The sequence below is a fragment of the Saccopteryx bilineata genome, chromosome 4, assembly GCF_036850765.1.
Source record: "Saccopteryx bilineata isolate mSacBil1 chromosome 4, mSacBil1_pri_phased_curated, whole genome shotgun sequence".
In the NCBI taxonomy this organism is placed as follows: Eukaryota; Metazoa; Chordata; class Mammalia; order Chiroptera; family Emballonuridae; genus Saccopteryx; species Saccopteryx bilineata.
Genome location: NC_089493.1, coordinates 72255276 through 72259981, shown reverse-complemented (window position 1 = coordinate 72259981; position 4706 = coordinate 72255276). Strand labels below are relative to the sequence as shown.

General features: G+C 39.3%; 1 non-coding gene across 1 annotated transcript; it reads right to left on the bottom strand.

Moving 5' to 3' along the window:
- Positions 1 to 921: 921 nt before the first annotated feature.
- Positions 922 to 1049, bottom strand: LOC136336720 (U6atac minor spliceosomal RNA). Its single transcript, XR_010731546.1, has one exon. It is a non-coding gene; the product is annotated as a U6atac minor spliceosomal RNA (small nuclear RNA).
- Positions 1050 to 4706: the final 3657 nt, after the last annotated feature.

The following is a 4706-nucleotide window of genomic DNA, read 5'->3' as shown; positions in this document are numbered from 1 at the left end:
TCCAAAGAGGACATACAGATGGCCAATATATGGCAAAATGTTCAACATCACTAATCATTAGATAAATGCAAATTAAAACCACGATGAGATACCACCTCAAACCAGACAGAATGGCGCTCATTAACAAAACAACACATGATAGGTGCTGGCAAGGATGTGGAGAAAGGAGAACCCTCCTTCACTGCTGGTGGGAATGCAGACTGGTGCAGCCACTGTGGAAAACAGTATGGAGATTCCTCAAAAAATTTAAAATGGAACTGCCTTTTGACCCAAGCATCCCACTTTAGGAATATATCCCAAGAACACCATATCACTGACTCAAAAAAGGAATGTACCACCATGTTTATGGCAGCATTGTTCACAATAGCGAAGATCTGAAAACAGCCCATGTGTCTGTCAGTGGAAGAGTGGATTAAAAAGCAGTGGTACATATATACAATGGAATACTATGGGGCCATGAAAAAGAAGGAAATATTACCTTTTGCAACAACATGGATGGACCTGGAAACTATTACGTTAAGTGAAATAAGCCAGGCAGAGAAAGAAAAATATCATATGACCTCACTCATTTGAGGAATCCAAGAAACAGTGTGAATTGAGGAACGAAATTGAGACAGAGGAGAGATCAAAGGGACCAGAGAAAAAGAGGACAGAGGGAAAGGGGATGATAGGCTGGGATAAACCTGAAGGGAAGGGGGGAGGGAGATGTTGGGAAGGGGACAAGGAAGATGTTGAGGGGAATATGGGGGAGGAAGGATGCATTCAGGACAACACTAGAATCTATGTAAACACAATAAATTAAAAAATAAAGAATAGTAACTTTTAACTAAAATATTTGACATTCAGAAAAAAAAATGTGGTTCTTTGTCATTTATTTCTTTCACATAGCGTAATGTTTTTATGGTTCATCCATATTGTAGCATATATCAGTACTTCATTTCTTTTTATTGTCAGATAATATTTCTTAACCGTATGCATGTTGTTAGGCCCGAGAGCCTCTTCCATCCTTGTCAAGGGGAGGGCTAACCTTCTCTCCTTTCATACCACACCAGATAATATTTCTTTATATAGATAGAGCACATTTCATGGACCTTTGGATTGTTTCCATTTTTTGGCTATTCCGAACAATGCCACAATTGACAATGATATACCAGTTTTTTTGTGGGTCTAAGTTTTTCTCTCTGCTGGGTATCTTTTTTTTTTATTGGTTCACAGAAATTCTTTATATATAGTGGTTACTAGATCTTTGCCAGTCATAGGTGTTGCAAATTTTCTTTGACCAATGTCTTCTCTTTGTAGCCTCTGTATTGTCTTTTGATGAATAGAAGTTCTTACTTATACTGTAGCTGAATTTATCAATCTTTTCTTTTCTAATTAATGCTTTTGGTGTCTATTTAAGAATTTTTTTTATTACAAGCAAATGAAGATATTCTCCTACATGTTCTCTATAAGTTATGTGGCTTAAATTTAGATTTTTAGTCCACTTAGATTTATTTATGATGATGGTGATGAAAGATAGAGTTATTCTGAAAGAAAATATTACATTTCTTTTGCTAAATGGACATCCAGTTATATCATCACCATTTATTGAAAAATTTGTGTTTCCTCACTGATTTAAAGTGTAACCTTTATTATAAGTCTCATTTCTATGTATGTATGGGTGTAATATAACAGAGTAGTAAGTTGATCCCTGAGTGATTGACATTTTCTACTTTATACCTTTCTGCATTTTTTAACTTTTCCATAGTAAAGATTTATCATCTATACAATTACTAAAAAATATATCTAGAAATAAAAGAAGTTGAAGATCAAGAGACAGCGAAGGATACCTAAAGATCTTTAGACTCTTGACAAAATATCTCTTTTGCTGTTTTTCCTACCTTTGTTCCATTACTCTCATTGTCCATGGTAAGTAGCCAAGAACCTTCTTGTGTCTGCAGCATGGAGCAGAGATAGTCTCCGTCCCAGTCCTCCAAGGAACCAGAGCCCTTATTTGTCCTACCCTGTTTCTCCAGGTGTAGCTTGAGGCTACCTTCCCTGTCCACTGGAGCTGCATTATTCCCCCTGAACTTTGCTGTAATCCAGGTCCAAATGTATGACTAGGAAAAAATCAGCCTCTTCATGAAGTAGGTTATTATTCTTCAGTACCCAGATTCTGTTGACCATTTAATAGTTCTTCAGTCTCTCTCATCTCCCTTTTCCCCTTCTCCATCTTCTAGCTTCTCACATAGTTGGTCCAGTTACTCCTATAGCCATTCTTGACTCTCTCTCATGACTTTGGGGCTCTAGATAGGGGATCTAGATAGGCTATAGTTATGAGTGAAGGTCTGAAGTCAGACTGCCTGGGCTCAAATCCTAGACCTGTTATTTATTAGCTGTATCCCCTTGGAGAAGTTTGTTTGTTTACCACTCAATCTCTAAATAGAGAGTTTCCTGATCTGTAAGATAGTAATAGTTGTTAAGATAAAATGAATTACTCCATATAAATTTCTTAATAGTGCCTGGTATGGAGTACATTCTCAATAAATGTTAGCTATATTTATGGTTATTACCTGATGCTTATATTAAAAAACCTATCTACCCACTGTCAGGAAGGAGATATCATATGTTTAAGCATATATATTATATTAGCGAGTGTTCACCCTTTGAAAAAGTTCAAAACAAGCAGATACAATGAGGATAGACCATTGCCATCTATATCAATTGCTTTACATCATCATGAAGAATTCTCTCCTCCAGCTCCTCTCACACTAAATTCTTTAAAGTTTACTTTGGAAGGCAGTAGGGAAGAATTGTTTAGAAATTTGAGGGAGGTCATTGTGTGTGATACCTGGGTCAATATGGTACACAACAGACATAGAACTGTCACAGGAGATGGCAATAATATAAACCCTTTGAAACCTTTGGTTTCAAAGAAATCCAGGGGAAAGCATTATTTTCAATCTAGGGGATGTGGGTGGAGATAGGATTCAAGCCTCTTGTACCCAGATTAAAAGGACAGAAAAATGCCATCTGAGTTGCTCAAGAGGTAGAGCTCAGGATGCATGGCTGGCATCACCGCACCCGGCTGTTGGCTGCTAAGCAAGGTGCCGAGAATCTTCCACTCTTCTCCTCCCTGCTGTGAGCTTTCTTGGCAATGTTCTTTATGGAGAGACCATATGGGCAGCTTTGGATCCTGTATTTGCTTTGGCTTGGTGGTTCGCTGCTTACTTCCTGCTGACATTCCTCCACCCTCATCCCAGAATATGGGTCTCTCTCAGAACACCTGCTCCTGATCTTCTCTGTACCCATAGCTTCTGCTCTCTGATTTCTACATCAGCTACTTGGCTTTTGCCGAGGACTGAAATCTAACTACTGTTCAAATATTTTTCATCTGAACTTCTTATTTGATGCAGATAGTGTTTCATCATGATGGGCCTTTGTTAGGATAAGAGAAGGTGATCCCAGATGGTACTGGAAAAGTCAAGTTTATTTATCCAAGTGACTTTAAAGTGAGACCAGATAAAGCCTTTATTCCCATGTGTTTCTGTCCAAAAAGCCTCAGACCCAGGGCATAGAAAATTATGGCCAAGGGGGCAGGTTTGGAGGTTGAGACCAAAAACTGGCTTAAAAATGGACACAGGCTCATAGTTGGCACCCATGCCATTAGATTCTCTCACACTTATTCTTCTAGATCTTCTTAACCCATGCAGTTGGCCTAGTTAACAGTGGTTGGCAAACTGCAGCTTGTGAGCCACACGCGGCTCTTTGGCCCCTTGAGTGTGGCTCTTCCACAAAATACCGCATGCGGGCGCTACCTTGATAAGGAATGTACCCACCTATATAGTTTAAGTTTAAAAAATTTGGCTTTCAAAAGAAATTTCAATCGTTGTACTGTTGATATTTGGCTCTGTTGACTAATGAGTTTGCTGACCACTGGCCTAGTAAAAGAGTCAGACCAGGCCATAGACCAAGGCCAACATGTGTGCTAAACTGCCACACCCTACACATGGCATAACATGTGAGTCCTGGCTACTCACAAACTACTTAGTGTTCATCTCCAGTGCAGTTTAGATACGGGGTTTTAGCTTCACTGCCTCCCTATGGCTTTCCTCATTCCCCTCAAGTCGAGGGACTCCACAAAGAAACTCATTTACTTATTTAAGGAGCCACTTCCCTTGACTTTTTCTTGGATGAACATCCCAACCACAAACAATCCAGTGAGTTGGAGCAGAGCTGTGTTGTAAATCAAGATGTGGGTTTAAATCCCACGTCTACCATTATTTGCTGAGTGATCTTGAGCAATTCTTTTCTCATCATTGACCTGGTTTCTCAATTGTGAAATGAAGCTAATGATCCAAAGGCATGAGATAATTTAAGAAGATAACCCACAAATAAGATGGGTGATTCCCTGAAAAACATGCTTGGTCATACTGAGATAGAAAATAGGATCGATGTTATATATGGTGAGGTAGTTCCCCTTTCACCATTGACAGGCATAGAAAGTACAATGCACAGCTGAGACAGAAAAAATAACTCTGTGTTGGATCTCAGAACAGCGTGTATAAAGAGCTGTGCCCTAGCATTTGGTGTTTGATGTGTTTATGTGACATGGACATAGGACAGTGGAGTATAGCAGGTGCATTTCAGACATCCGCAATGTTTCGAACTTGTCCCCATTGCCAGAAATCCTTTTTTGAAAGGATCTGGCTCCTGGAGTGGGCAGA